At 47.1% G+C, this 16,806-nt stretch overlaps 1 protein-coding gene across 1 annotated transcript in view; it reads right to left on the reverse strand.

The window, feature by feature from the left end:
* The window catches only part of LOC119952148 (zinc finger protein 420-like), a 147,498-nt gene that overhangs the window by 108,838 nt on the left and 21,854 nt on the right, over positions 1-16,806 (reverse strand). The gene's annotated exons all lie outside the window — the stretch shown is intronic.

Here is a 16,806-nt window from a genome sequence, read left to right on the forward strand (position 1 = left end):
TATATATACCCATTCAGGAGTCATTACAACACAGAAGGAATCAATTTGATAACTCAAGTCCATATCGACTCTCTGTCCGCCCATCCCCTCTCTATCCCTAATCCACTGCATGTTTATTTCCTTCAGATGTCCATTCAGTTTCATTCCCACCATCTCTTCCTCACATTCCCCTGTGTCTCTGATTGAGAAATGCAGTCTGTATTGCACACATTTCTTTAATCCAATAATCAGCTGCGAGCTGACATGAAAATATTCAGGACCCTTTTAACTGGACAGGAAGCAGTGATCTTGGATCTGTCAATCAGCCTGAATCAGCACCTTCAGGAGAATTGGGAAGGTGATTATTTGATACAGCAGAGTGAGAATGGAGGGAGAGTGTGTGGGATGGAGATTCACAGCATTTGGGGAATGAGAGAGGAAAGAATGTTCCAGTGAAACTAGAATTGTCTGTTCTGAATTTCTATCCTGGACTGACAGTGATGCCTTTTGTCATCTCCTTTTACAGAATGTTAGAAGAGAAGGAATTATAGACTAAAATCTCACATCAAACATCACGTTAACATCTGACAGAGTTTCTCAATCATCAGGGTCTCAGTATCATAGAATCATAGAATTTACAGTGCAGAAGGAGGCCATTCGGCCCATCGAGTCTGCATCGGCTCTTGGAGAGAGCGCCCCATCCAAACCCACACCTCCACCCTATCCCTGCAACCTAGCAACCCCACCCAACACTCAGGGCAATTTTGGACACTAAGGGCAATTTAGCATGGCCAATCCACCGAACCTGCACATCTTTGGACTGTGGGAGGAAACCAGAGCACCCGAGGAAAACCCACGCACACACGGGGAGAACATGCAGACTCCGCTTAGACAGTGACCCAAGCAGGGAATTGAACCTGGGACCCTGGCGCTGTGAAGCAGTTGTGCTAACCACTGTGCTACCATGCTGCCCAGTATCATCGTCCTTTGAACCTTGAAGGAGAATTGTTTGTCTATTCTGTCTGCTTCAGAAGATTTTAAACATCAGTGTGACTGGAAACGCCCCGAGACACACACACCCGAGTGAGAGTGTTCCAGAGCACTGACTGTGGAAAGAGCTTTAACCAGTTACACAGCCTGAAAAAACATCACACCATTCACAGCGGGGAGAGACCGGACACGTGTTCTGTGTGTCATCAAGGATTGAACCTGGAGAAATACAAGGACACCTGCATCAAGAGACCATGGAAATGTGGGGACTGTGGGAAGGGATTCCGCACCCCTTCTGCACTGGAAACCCATCGACGCAGTCACACTGGGGAGAGGCCGTTCAGCTGCATTGACTGTGGAAAAGGATTCACTCAGTCATCCCACCTGCAGACACACCGGCGAGTTCACAATGGCGAGAGGCCGTTCACCTGCTCTGACTGTGGCAAGGGATTCAGTGTTTCATCCCACCTGAAGACACACCAGCGAATCCATACTGGGGAAAGGCCGTTCACCTGCTCCGAGTGTGGGAAGGGACTCAGTGATGCCTCCGCCATGTGGAAGCACCGGAGAGTTCATGCCAGGGAGAAGCCATTCACCTGCTCCGAGTGCGGGAAGAGATTCAGTAATTCAACCGCCCTGCAGAAGCACCAGCACGTTCACTCCGGGGAGAAGCCTTTCACCTGCTCTGAGTGTGGGAAGGGATTCGCTCACTTATCCAGCCTGCAGATCCACCGGAGGGATCACACGGGGGAATGGCCGTTCACTTGCTCGGGGTGTGGGAAGGGATTCACCCATTCATCTGCCCTGCAGAGGCACCAGCGAGTTCACACCAGGGAGAAGCCGTTCACCTGCTCCGAGTGTGGGAAGGGATTTAGTGATGCATCCACACTGCGCAGGCACCGACGAGTTCACTCCGGGGAGAGACCGTTCACCTGCTGTGTGTGTGGGAAGGGATTCACTCAGTCATCCAGCCTGGTGCAACACCATGTCACTCACACGAATGAGAGACCCTTTAAATGCTCTGACTGTGGGATTGCTTTCAAGAGCTCTGTGGAACTGATGTCCCATCAGCGCAGTCACACTGAGGAGAGACCGTTCAGCTGCCCTCGCTGTGCAAAAAGATTTAGAACGTCGTCCAACCTGCGGAGACACCAGCGAGTTCACACTGGGGAGAGGCCGTTCACCTGCTCTGAATGTGGGAAGGGATTCACTCAGTCGTCCCATCTGCTGAGACATCAGAGAATTCACAAGTGATGAGAGGGGTTGGATTCTGCTGTTATTGCTGCTGTCAATCACATCCAGGACTGAACCATGTTCATTCTGACACTTGATGAAGTGGGAGCGTCGGAGGGTTTCTTTCTGCTGGACTGGCCGGTCTCACCACTTTGCTTCCAGTGGGCTGATGCTCTTTGAGCCTGGGAGAGCACATTTCCACTGAAATCTCTCTCTCTCTCTGCCTAAACATCACCTGAGGAAGGAGCAGTGCTCCGAAAGCTAGTGATTGGAAACAAACCGGTTAGACTTTAACCTGGTGTTGTCAGACACCTACTGTGCTCACCCCAGTCCAACGCCGGCATCTCCACATCTTGCCTAAAATTGTGTGTGGCTATCAACCGGCAGCCAGCGAACTCTCACCTGAGTGTAACCGGTCTGCATTTGAACCGGTAAAGCTGAGAACTATTGGTGAGGACACCCAGACGTCCGCCGGGACAAGTGTCCCACCTTCGCATGGGATACTCCAGATCGACAGCCTCGAGACCCTGCAAGCATTATCCTTTCATTTACAACACCCGTCCTCTGAAGCCCATCTCTGCACAGAGACTCTAAACATTTGTTTGTTTGTCTGTGTGTGTGCTGGAGGAATTCTTTAGGAACATAGAACATAGAACATTACAGCGGAGTACGGGCCCTTCGGCCCTCGATGTTGCGCCGACCTGTGAAACCATCTGAAGCCTATCTGACCTACACTATTCCCTTTTCATCCATATGTCTATCCAGTGACCACTTAAATGCCCTTAAAGTTGGCGAGTCTACTACTGTTGCAGGCAGGGCGTTCCACACCCCTACTACTCTCTGAGTAAAGAAACTGCCTCTGACATCTGTCCTATATCTACTACCCCTCAATTTAAAGCTATGTCCCCTCGTGTTGGTCATCACCATCCGAGGAAAAAGACTCTCACTGTCCACTCTATCTAACCCTCTGACTATCTTATATGTCTCTATTAAGTCACCTCTCGGCCTTCTCCTCTCTAACGAAAACAACCTCAAGTCCCTGAGCCTTTCCTCGTAAGACCTTCCCTCCATACCAGGCAACTTCCTAGTAAATTTCCTCTGAACCCTTTCCAAAGCTTCCACATCCTTCCTATAATGTGGTGACCAGAACTGCACGCAGTACTCCAGGAGCGGCCGCACCAGAATTATATACAGCTGTAGCATGACCTTGTGGCTCTGAAACTCAATCCCCCTTCTGATAAAGGCTAGCACACCATATGCCTTCTTAACAGCCCTATTAACCTGGGTGGCAACTTTCAGGGATTTATGTACCTGGATGCCGAGATCTCTCTGTTCATCTACACTACCAAGAATCTTGCCATTAGCCCAGTACTCTGCATTCCTGTTACTCCTTCCAAAGTGAACCACCTCACACTTTTCCGCATTAAACTCCATCTGCCACCTCTCAGCCCAGCTCTGCAGCTTATCTATGTCCCTCTGTATCCTATAACATCCTTCAGCACTATCCACAACTCCACCGACCTTCGTGTCATCTGCAAGTTTACTGACCCATCCTTCTACACCCTCTTCCAGGTCATTTATAAAAATGACAAACAGCAGTGGCCCCAAAACAGATCCTTGCGGTACACCACTAGTAACTGAACTCCAGGATGAACATTTGCCATCAACCACCACCCTCTGTCTTCGTTCAGCTAGCCAATTACTGATCCAAACCGCTAAATCACCTTCAATCCCATACTTCCTTATTTTCTGCAATAGCCTACCGTGGGGAACCTTATCAAACGCAAACGAAGAGATAGATAGTTGTACTTCCCAGTAACAAAAAGTGTGTTAATCAATACTTGCAACTTGTTAAAAGTAGTTTGTTTATAGAAAGAAGTCTTGGTTAAAAACTTTTATTTTGAGGATCGGGAGACAAGGTGAACAGTTTGCCATTTTGGTGCGTAAATTCAACTTTGAAATGAGTGGTACGACCTGCGGAGTTGTGGGGCAAGATCGTACACACACTCCTCCCATCCTGGTCGTAACAATTTGAAGAGGGAAGAGTAATTAAAGCTAACGTTTGTCCTGTGGAAAGTGAGTCCGGGGAATTGATGGTGGAAAACAAAGAAATGGTGGAGGTTTTAAACAGGTATTTTGTGTCTATCTTCACGGGAGTAGACTAAGAAAAAAATCACAAAGATAATTGAAAACCAAGAGGTGACAGGGAGGGAGGAACATAGAACAATCACCAGGGAAAAGATGCCAGGAAAACTATTGAACTTGAAGGCCGACAAGTCCCCAGGACCGGCTGACCTGCATCCGAGGGTTTTAAAAGAAGTGGTGGCAAAGAGAGTAGATGCATTGGTTATAATCTCACAAAATTCCTCAGATTCTGGAATGGTTCCAGTGGATTGGAAAATAGGAAAGGAAGGAGGCAGAAAGTAGGAAACCACGGACCAGTTAGCCTTACGTGTGCGATAGGGAAAGTCCAGGAATCCATTATTAAGCAGGTTACAGCAGGATACGTAGAAAGTCACAATGTGATCATGCAGAGCCAACATGGCTTTGCGAAAGGGAAATTATGTATAACTAATCTGTTAGAGTTTGTTGACAGAGTAACATTCAAGGTGGATAGAGGGAAACTGGTAGATGTGCCGGACTTCACTTCACTTGATAAGGTGTCACATCAAAGGTCACTGCACAAGACAAGAGCTCAGGGTGCAGGGGGTGACATATTAGAACGAATAAAGGATTGGTTAGCTAACAGGAAGAAGAGAGTCGGGATAAATAGATCCCTTTCTGATTGTCAAGCTGTACCTAGTGGAGTGACACCGGGATCAGTGCTGGTTCCTCAAATATTTACAATCTACATCAATGAGTTGGATGAAGGGATCAAATATATGAAAGTTAAAATGAGCAATGACACCAGGGTAGGGAGGAAAGTAAGTTGTCCACAGGAGGTGGAGATCCTGCAAATGGATGTGGCCAGGTTTAGTGAGTGGGCAGAAATCGGGCAGATGGAGTATAACGGGAGTAAATGTGACCTTGTCCGTTTTGGCAGGAGGAATGGAAAAGCTGTTTTTATTAAAATGGAGCGAGATCGCAGAATACAGAGGGATCTGGGTGTCCTGGGACAGGAACCACAATAGCTTAGTTTGCAGGTGGTTAGGAAGGCAAATGGAATATGGACATTTATTGCAAATATAAAGAATTATAAAAGTGGGAAGGTTGCCACATCAGGAATACAGTGTACAGATTCAGTCTCCGTATTTGGGGAAAAAAGACAGTTGCTCTCGAATCAGTTGAGAGAAGGTTCACTCGCTCATTGCTGGGATGAGGGGCTGATTGGGTGAAGAGGTTGAACAGGTTTTCCTTTTAAGAACAGAGACGATGAATTTTTATTTTGTCTCCTGGAGGATGAGAGTGGAATTCTCTTCCCAGACAGCAGTGAATCATTGGCTCCCTGAATCCATTCAGGGCTGAGTTCCACAGATTGCTGTCAGACAAGTGAGTCCAGGGTTATGGGGGTGGGGAGCAGACAGGAAGGTGGAGCCAAGACTGCAGTCAGATCAGCCATAGATATAGAACATACAGTGCAGAAGGAGGCTATTTGGCCCATCGAGTCTGCACCAACCCACTTCAGCCCTCACTTCCACCCTATCCCAGGAACCCAATGACCCCCTCCTAATTCTTTTTGGTCACTAAGAGCAATTAATCATGGCCAATCCACCTAACCTGCCCGTCTTTGGACTGTGGGAGGAAACCGGAGGGAACCCACGCAGACACGGGGAGAACGTGCAGACTCCGCACAGACAGTGACCCAGCGGGGAATCGAACCTGGGACCCTGGCGCTGTGAAGCCACAGTGCTAACCACTGTGCTACCGTGCTGCCATGATCTCATTGAATGGTGCAGCAGGCTTGAGGGGCCGAATGGCCTACTCCTGCTCCTAAGTCCAATGTTCTTCTGTTGCTTCGCAAACGTCCATCAGGTCACCCTTCAGTCTTCTCTCATTTCTAGAGAAAAGCAGCCCCAGCCTTTCCTGGGGGTGAAATGCTCTCAGTTCTGGTATTATTCTTGTGAATCTTTGTTGCACCTTCTCTAGTGCCTCCATTTCCTTTTTCTGAATGGAGATGACAAATGTTGACAGTGCTCCCAGTGTAGTCTGACCTTGGCTCTAAACAAGTTGAACATAACCTCCCTGCTTTTCAATTCTATCCCTCTGGAATGGAGCCCTATATGTGGGCCCCACACTTTAGGAAAGATGTGAAGTTCTCAGAGAGGGCGCAGAGGAGATTTATGATAATGGTACCAGGGATGAGGGAGTTCAGTGAGTTGCAGAGACTGGAGCAGCTGTAATTGTTCCCTTTATAATCAGAGCCATGAGGTCAGAGAGGGAGGCCATTCAGCCCATCGACTCAATGTCACATTTCTGCAGAGCCAACCAGTCAGTCCCATTGCATTCTATCTCCGCAGCCCCCCCACAAAGTGAAATTGAGTGAGGGGTCAGAGAGCATTCTCCCCCTCAAGGTGTGGGCTGTAAAAATCCTGGCTCGGGTTTTTTTTGCTAATTAGTGAACATTAAATTAAATTAAATTCTATGACTGGCTGTGGATTTATTTTGAATTTGATTGTTACACTTCTCCTGTTTTTATTCCTGTTGTGATTACGCTCTGGATAAGGATGATTGACAGGTGACAGGATGGGAAATTGTGGTTTGGGTCTTCACTGACCAAATGTTTTATTGATCCGAAAGGTGTAAAAGGGACCAAACTCCAGCAGAAATCGAGCAGAGCTGAGAACAGACGACTTGCTGTGTGGGAACAGGGAGATAAACAGCTCCCAGAGGACAGAGAAAACAAGAGTGCCTGGAATCCTAGACAACACCTGGGTGTCAAGGCCACCATGTTTTCACTGCTTGGCTTGGCAGGTCAAAGGAATTCTACGGCAAGTAACTCAACTCCTGATTCCCCAAAGCCTGTCCACCATCTCCAAGGCACAAGTCAGGAGTGTAATGGAATAATCTCCACTTGCCTGGATGAGTGCTGCTCCAAAAACATTCAAGAAGCTCGACACCATCCAGGACAAAGCAGCCCGCTTGATTGTTCCCTCTTCCACAGACATCCCAACCCTGAACCAGCGACGCACAGTGCCAGCCGTGTGTGCCATCTACAAGATGCACTGCAGGAACTCACCAAGGCTCCTCGGCAGCACCTTCCAAACCCATGACCACTACCATCTAGATAGACAAGAGCAGCAGATATTTGGGAACCCCACCATTTGGGAGGTTCCCCTCCAAATCACTCACCTCCCTGACTTGCAAATATATCAAAGCTCCTTCACTGTCACTGGGGCAGCATCCTGGAACTCCCTCCCCAGCTGCACTGTGGGTGTACCTACACCTCATGGACCGCAGCAGTTCAAGAAGACAACTCACCACCACCTTCTGAAGGGCAACTAGGGATCGGCAATAAATGCTGGCCTACCCAGTGAGGCCCACGCGCTGTAAATGAATTTTAAAAAAAACGCTGGCTCCCTGTACCGGGGACGGAGCGTGGGGAAGATAATTGTTTGAGAGTTTGACGTGGCTTGGGCGGGTACAGATGGTTCAATGACAGGTTTTGTAATTGGTCCATTCAAATGTTAGCTCGGCAATGATTGGGTTAAATCCATCTCCAGAGACTTTGTGATGTAATAAAGTATAAGAAGGGATTCCCTGAGCACAGAGATTTGTTGAGGTTTTACACATTCCACTGACTGGGACCATGGAATCTGGGGCAGAGCAGGGAGCATTTACCTGGAGATGGTGCTTCTACCCAGAGTGTAATGGGAATGCTGCTGCACTTTGATATTACTGCTCAGACATTAGCATGTGTCAGCTCTTATTTATACGGAATAACATCTAACCACTGTCACCTGCAGCCATCTGGAATGGCCACTTCCAGAATACAAAATGGATGTTTGCAAAGACTATAGGGAAACACGGACAATGCTCGGAAAGCAGGCAGGCACGGAGCCTGGATGCGTATTGGAACCTCAGCCCCCAGACAAGACTGAAACTATAGGTCAATTAGCATATTGATGGCCCATCTCCGGGAACAAAGGAATGACACTCAAGTAACCGATACTGAGGCGCCAGAAAGACACAAACAAAGCAAGGCCAACGGCCACCAAAGCCACGCCCAGCCATCAGGGCACCCACCCCATTATTGGTCAAGATCAATACCAGTGATCAAGATGCGGTCCAATTAATTGGGGCCAAGTTCAATGCCCGCCCAAAAGTGCGCAAAGCCCCTTCCGGTATAAGAAGAAGCCCCCCCGAGAGAGAATCACTCTCTTGGACTCGGCTCTCGAAGCGGAGAGACCCGTCCACCAGCTGCACCAGTAAGTCCAAAGTCAACGCTCGCTATCAGACGGACGACCTTAGCTGTTCTCCTGTTACCTCTCCGCACCCAACAACCTCAGATCCGAACAACGGCCATTGTTCCTCTGACTGAGTGGGCACCCGAAGTTAAGTATCGGCGTTAGCGTTAGAGATAGTTTAGTTTGTGGTATTTTGTGCATGAGTAGATCTTACTATGTGTGTAAATAAATAGTATTGACTTTGAACTAACTGGTGTATTGGCTCTTTGATCAGTATTCGGGTTTGAACCTTGTGGCGGTATCGAAAGATACCTGGCGACTCTAGAGCAAACATAATTAGGATCAAAGAAGGCGACAATATTGACCGCTGTATTTATAACCAGATAAATATAGCAACACACCAATAAGGGTTATCACTGCAAATCATTTTAGAGTTTGGGAAAGGGAGGAGTTAAGGGTCAATACATACAAATTAAGAGCAGGAGCAGGCCATTCGGCTCCTCGAGCCTGCTCTACCAATAAAATCAGGGTTGATCTGATTGTGATCCCAACTCCACTTTCCTTCCTCCACCCTTTCACTCTCTTGTCAGTCAAGAATCTACCAAACTCAGCCTTAAAACATATTCACTGACCCTGCCTCCCCACTCTCTGGGGAAAGAGATTCCCAGACCCACGGCCCTCAGGGGAAAAAAATATTCTTATCCGTGTCTTAAATGGAAACCCCTTGTTTTTATGGATTGTCCCCTAGTTCTAGTCTGTGCCACATGGGGAAACAGCCTCTCCACATTCTCTCTGTCAATTCCACTCAGGATCTCACGTGTTTCAATGAGACCCTCTCTCATTCTTCTAAACTGCAATGGATACAGTCCCAACCTGTCAAACCTTTCCTCAGAGGATAACCCCCCTCATTCCAGGAATCCGGGGAGTCAACCTCCTCTGAACTGCTTCCAATGCAACTATCTCATTTCTGAAATAAGGAGACCCAAACTGTACACCGTGCTCTAAATATGGTCTCACCAAGGATTGAAGATACAGGGTGCAGTGTTAATCAGGTCAGTCCATAAGAGGGTCATTTAGGAGTCTGGTAACAGTGGGGAAGAAGCTGGTTTTGAGTCTGTCTGTGCGTGTTCTCACTATCTCCTGCCCGACGGAAGAAGTTGGAAGAGTGAGTAAGCCGCATGGGAGGTGTCTTTGATTATGCTGCCCGCTTTCCCCAGGCAGCGGGAGGTGTAGATGGAGTCAATGGATGGGAGGCAGGTTTGTGTGATGGACTGGGCTGTGTTCACGACTCTCTGATGTTTCTTGCGGTCCTGGGCCGAGCAGTTGCCATACCAGGCTGTGATGCAGCCAGATAGGATGCTTTCTATGGTGCATCTGTAAAAGTTGGTAAGGGTTAATGTGGACATGCCGAATTTCCTTAGTTTCCTGAGGAAGTATAGGCGCTGTTGTGCTTTCTTGGTGGGTAGCATCGACGTGGGTGGATCAGGACAGATTTTTGGTGATGTGCACCCCTAGGAATTTGAACCTGGTATTAGGGCCTGTACAACTGCAGCAAAACATCCCAACTTTTATAGTCCAATCCCTTTATAACAAACAACAATATTCCATTTGCCTTCCTAATCACTTGCTGTACCTGCAAACTAACTTATTGTGATTCCTCTACCAGGTCACCCAGATCCCTCTGTACCTCAGAGTTCTGCAATCTCTCACTATTTAAATAATGTTGTTTAATTTAATCCTTCCTGTCATCGTGGACAAGTTCACATATTCCCACCTTATGCTCCATCTGTCACGATTTTGTCAGTTCACTTCACCTATTTGTCGTCCTTTGGAAACTCATTAAATCCACTTCACAAATTTCTTTCTGACCTGTATTTGTGTCATCAGCAAATTTAGCCGTCATACATTCAACCCCATCATCCAACTCATTAACGTAGATTGTAAATAGTTGAAGGCCTGGCACTGATCCTTGTGACACTCCACTTGTCACATCTTACCAACCCAAACGTTACCCATTTATACCTACTCTAGCTAACCAATCCTCTATCCATGCTGATATGTTGCTCCCCACACCATGAGCTCTTATTTTGTGCAGTGACCTTTGATGTGGCACCTTGGGGAATACCTTCTGGAAATCTAAATTACCCACATCTACAGGTTCCCCTTATTTTTTTTAAATTTTAGAGTACCCAATTATTTTTTCCAATTAAGGGGCAATTTAGCGTGGCCAATCCACCTATCCTGCACATCTTTTTGGGTTGTGGGGGTGAAACCCACGCAGACACGGGGAGAATGTGCAAACTCCACACAGACAGTGACCCAGGGCCGGGATTCGAACCCAGGTCCTCAGTGCCGTAGGCAGCAATGCTAACCACTGTGCTGCCCCAGGTTCCCCTTATTGACATCCGTTGTTACTTCCTCAAAGTAAGAAGTCTTACAACATCAGGTTAAAGTCCAACATGTTTGTTTCAAGCACTAGCTTTCGGAGCACTGCTCCTTCCTCAGGTGAATGATTCACCTGAGGAAAGAGCAGTGCTCCGAAAGCTCGTGTTTGAAACAAACCTGTTGGACTTTAACCTGGTGTTGTAAGACTTCTTACTGTGCTCACCCCAGTCCAACGCCGGCATCTCCACATCATGGCTGCCATCGACACCGCAAACTGCAGGCTCAAAGTGGAGAGGATCTCCAGGAAGATCACGCATATAGACACGGACATTAAGTTTCTACATTCACCTGAGGAAGGAGCAGTGCTCCGAAAGCTAGTGTTTGAAACAAACATGTTGGACTTTAACCTGGTGTTGTGAGACTTCTTACTGTGCTCACCCCAGTCCATCGGCAGCATCTCCACATCATGACTTCCTCAAAGAACCTTGATAAATTTGTTAATCACGATTAATTCCCTGAACCCCGTTTTCAAACATCGTGTGTCAAAAGAAAAATTAAATCTAATTTCCCCCTCTGGCTCCTTTACAGAAGAGGTTTACCAGGATGTTGCCTGGTATGGAGGGCGCTATGAGGAGAGGTTGGATAAACTCGGCTTGTTCTCACTGGAATGACGGAGGTTGAGGGGCGACCTGATAGAAGTCTACAAAATCATGAGGGGCATGGACAGTGTGGATAGTCAGAAGCATTGCCCAGGGTGGAAGAGTCAATTCCTGGGGGACATCGGTTTAAGGTGCGAGGGGCAAAGTTTAGAGGAAACGTGCGAGAGCTTTTTGACACAGAGGGTAGTGGGTGCCTGGAACTCGCTGCCGGAGGAGGTGGTGGAAGCAGATACAATAATGACTTTTAAGGGGCATCTTGACAAATACATGAATAGGATGGGAATAGAGGGATAGGGACTCTGGAAGTGTAGAATGTTTTAGATTAGATAGGCAGCATGGTTGGTGCAGGCTTGGAGGGCCGAAGGGCCTGTTCCTGGGCTGTACTTTTCTTTGTTCTTTTTTTACCAATTACCTTCGAGGTGCTCACTTTCTGTTAAAGAACTTGCCACCCTTCTCACCCACTTTCCCGAAAGTGAATTGATTTAATCAGAAAAAGACCAGAAAAAATATTTTTAATGAAACAGAACATGGGCTGGTTCAGCACAGTAGGCTAAACAGTTGGCTTGTAATGCAGAACAAGGCAGCAGCGCAGATTCAATTCCTGTACCAGCCTCCCCGAACAGGCGCCAGAATGTGGCGACTAGGGGCTTTTCACAGTAACTTCATTGAAGCCTACTTGTGACAATAAGCGATTATTATTATTAGATGGTTTGGAAAAAAAAAGCAGACAGTGACTTGAGAATAAAAGGCAACCAGACTAAAAGAGTAACCAGAGCAAAAGGAAGTGCACAGTGTTTGGGATCCAAATGGTTTCTCTTTGATTCACCTGTACCCTGTTCCCATAACACAGGAGCACAGGGTCACAAATCCATCAGCCCAGGTCACCCTGCTTCCATACCTGATTTCCCAGTCAGTCCTCCAGCACCTTCCTGTCTCTCTATTAGTGCGACGCCCATGGCAGTTTCCCAACTGGGGCACAGGCCCCGCTATTCTCAGCTAAATTCAGCCTCAGCTCCGTCGCTTGGCTGTCATTGACACGACCAATAGAGACAGAAAGATGCCCGAGGCTCAAATGGGAAGTGGAAACTTGTGTGGATTCAGGTCTCTGCAAAGATCAGTAACTTCTATTTAAAAAAAATAATTCCCAGTCAACAAATTAACAGATTACATGACAGGACTTCAGGTTTTATTACTTTTACTGAAACAAACAAACTAGAAGCAACTTTAACTAAACACTAATTTTAAAAGAAACCTAGTAATGACAAAGTTCAGGAGAGATTGTTGAGGGAGAGTGAACTACAGCTCGACAATGCCATTAAAGTTTGCCATGCCAGCGAGCTAGCTGCCCAGCAGATTAGCACTCTAAACCTAAAGAATTTTGGCGCAAAGATCGGAGAGACAGCCAACGTCGTTAGTGTTGTGACGCTAAGGCAAAACCCGGTCCCAGCAGCGGTGGCCATTTTAAGTGACCGACCGAAACCACCATTTTATGCAAGCGATGCGGCAACAAGCATTTGAAAAGGCAACGTCCAGCATTTGGAAAAATCTGCTTCAAATGCAAAGGTAAAAATCGCTTTGCTAAACAACTCTTCACCCATAAAAATATTAGAACTACCAAAATCAATCAATGTGGTTGAGGAGATAAATCTCGAAGACACATTCTTCATAGATATGATTTCTAGTGACGATAAGAATAGTCACGGCATGCAAGCAGAAAAACCTTGAAAGCAGATTCGCAGTAACAGTGACGCAAATGCAAGAGTTCAAAGAGATAACTGGACAGTTTGTCTGATGATTAATAAAACATTACTCAATGTTAAACTCGACACGGGAGTGAGGACCGATCTTCTAAGTTTGTGGGATATCCAAAAAATGAAAATTAAACCGCATGTTTTAAATAAAACAGTAGGATTACAGCGGCAAGAGAATTAATAATCTGGGAATTTGAGCTAGAGGCCAGTGATTAAGCCAGTATGATTAAGGTTCATAAAGTGAAGTTTTCCTTGTAGACGCTGAGTGTGAATCATTATTAGGAGTGGAAGCACGTGAAGCACTCGAGTTAGTTAAAAAAGTCTACAGTGCAGACTGTGCTGCAACCAAAGTACATCAGTGGATTCAATCCTCAGAGGATTTCCTGAAATATTTCAAGGATTTGGCACTTTACCATTCACTTATCGAATCCAGTTAAAAGAGAATGTGCAACCAGCCATACACGCACCAAGGCGACTATCAGCTGCATTAAAGGAATGACTAAAATATGAGCTAGAGAGAATGACAAATCTGGGTTTAGCACAGGGCTCTGAAAGCAGACCAAGGCAGGCCAGCAGCACGGTTCAATTCCCGCAACAGCCTCCCCGAACAGGCGCCGGAATGTGGCGACTAGGGGCTTTTCACAGTAACTTCATTTGAAGCCTACTTGTGACAATAAGCGATTTTCATTTCGCAAAGTGAAGCATCAGTGGATATGGGTGAACTCCATGGTCTGCGTTAAGAAAAGAAATCACGACCTGAGAATCTGTGTGGATCCCAAAGATCTCAATTTAAACATCAGGAGAGAGCATTATCCTATTCCGAAGAGAGAAGAAATCATGTGTGAGACGTCAGGAGCGACATGACTTGATGCAGCACAGGGTTTTTGGCAACTCAAGTTGGATAAGGAGAACGCAAAGCTGTGCGCCTTCAACACTCCATTCAGGCGATACCGTTTTCTCAGAATGCCGTTTGGTATTATTTCAGCATTGGAAAAGTTCCATAGGGCAATGGAACACGCTGTAGAAAGAATTCCAGGTGTCAGAGTGTAGGTTGACGATATTATCGTTTAGGCTCACCAAGAGCAGAGCACAACAAAAGGCTGAGAAGCACCAAGAAGAATGTTTTGAAGTTGAAGAAAACGAAATGCCAGTTTGGTGTCGACAATATCACATTCTTGGGAGATAAACTTTCTGCAAAAGGTACACGACCTGACCAAGAGAAGATAAATGCGATCTTGCACAGGCCACATCCTTTAGACAAAAAGGAATCCTCAGGTTGCTAGGTATGGTAAATTTTGTAGAAAAATTCATTCCTAATCTCGCAGAAAAACTTCATGCTTGAGGGAAATCATCAAGAAAGACACTGGCCGGGATTACATTGAACATAGAATATACAGTGCAGAAGGAGGCCATTCGGCCCATCGAGTCTGCACCGACCCACTTAAGCCCACACTTCCATCCTATCCCCGTAACCCAATAACCCCTCCTAACCTTTTTTACTTTGGTCACTAAGGGCAATTTAGCATGGCCAATCCACCTAACCTACACGTCTTTGGACTGTGGGAGGAAACCGGAGCACCCGGAGGAAACCCACGCACACACGGAGAGAACGTGCAGACTCTGCACAGACAGTGACCCAGCGGGGAATTGAACCTGGGACCCTGGCGCTGTGAAGCCACAGTGCTATCCACTTGTGCTACCATGCTGCCATACGGCATGGGCTCGGAGAGAATCGACGTTCATGCTGACACGACCCACGACACCAGGTCACAAACCTCCAGCAACCAGAAAATCGCTATCAGTCGTGCCCGCGGTCGACGCAGCGCTGGTCGGGGACCGTTGAAAGAGGCCCCCGCGGCGATTCTGCGCCATCAACTGGCCGTGTTCTCCCCAGCATGGTTCTAACATGGTTCCACTCGGCGGGCACTTGGAGTTGCGGCTGCGGTGGCCGCCTTGGTGGGGGGGCGGGGCGATCTGTCACCGGGGGGGGGGGGGGGCCTCCAGGACGGCCAGGATCGCAATTGGGGGCCACCGATCGGCGGGCCTGCGTGGTCTGGCGGGTGGCCTATTTCTTCTCGGCCGGCAGTGCAGGGCCGCGTATCGGCAGCTGGAGCTGCGTGGAGCACTCTGGCACCATGCTGGACCCCTGTGGGCCACTGAATCGCTGGACCAAGAGGCCCATTGACGCCGGCGTGAAACACTCCAATGTTTACGCCGGCATCAACACTTCGCCGCCGTTTTGAAGAATCCCGGCTACTATGTGGTGAATGTTACAGGAAGCATTGACAACAGCTCCAGTGCTGACAATTTTTTGACCCCACAAAGAGAACAAAAATATCGACAGATACGTCGAAAGATGGGTTGGGAGCAGTGTTATTGCCGCAAGACAATGATGACAATTGGCTCCCAATTACCTACGCTTCAAGGTCAATGACTGACACAGAGTGTAGATGTGCTCAGACAGAATTACTATCGCCACAAGTGGTCTGTGGTCAGTCTCCACTAAGAATGTCGGTAGGCCAGATACCTAATCAGGAAATTTGTTTCATTCATTTATCAAGCCCAAGCACGTTGAAGTCTGAATAGGGTGTCTCCAAGGGTACAAAGATTGTGATAATGCATGATGATGAAGTTACAACGGTACGATTTTGATCTCATCTACATGGCAGGCAAACATCTTGTAGTAGCTGATGCACTATTCGGGGCTGGTTTAGCTCACTGGGCTAAATCGCTGGCTTTTAAAGCAGACCAAAGCAGGTCAGCAGCACGGTTCGATTCCCGTACCAGCCTCCCCGGACAGGCGCCGGAATGTGGCGACTAGGGGCTTTTCACAGTAACTTCATTGAAGCCTACTCGTGACAATAAGCGATTTTCATTTCATCTCGTGCTACTGACATGAAAGACGAACAGCATATGGATGAGGATATGCAAGTCCACATGGATCTTGTAACAGAATCCCTTCCAATATCCGATGAGAGGTCAAAAGTAATCAGATGAAACCATTAAAGATGAAATCTAACGGAAGATAATAAACTATCTCACCGAGGGATGGTCAAAAGGATCCTGTTCCAAATACTATAACATTAGAGCATTGCTAAGTGCTGCCAAATGGATTTTTTCGTTTGGCAAATTAGGTTTGTGATACCACAATCTTTACAATTCATAAAGGGGCACTTAGGCATAGAAAAGTGTAAGCGAAGAGCCAGGGCAACAGTATATTGGCCAGGTATCAATCGGGACATTCAAATCATGATAGGAAACTGTGCTACTTGTCAGAAGTTTCCGGACAAACAACAGAAAGAACCAAAGTAAATGGGCAAAATAATTATGACTCCATGGCAGAAAGTGGGAATGGGTCTGTTCTATCTGGAAGGAATGACTACCCGTCAGTGATCGCCTATTTCTCGAACTTTCCAGAAGGGGGACAACTGGCAAACTCATCTGCTAGCTGTGTACTCAAGCATA

This window comes from Scyliorhinus canicula, chromosome 17 (genome assembly GCF_902713615.1).
Source record: "Scyliorhinus canicula chromosome 17, sScyCan1.1, whole genome shotgun sequence".
In the NCBI taxonomy this organism is placed as follows: Eukaryota; Metazoa; Chordata; class Chondrichthyes; order Carcharhiniformes; family Scyliorhinidae; genus Scyliorhinus; species Scyliorhinus canicula.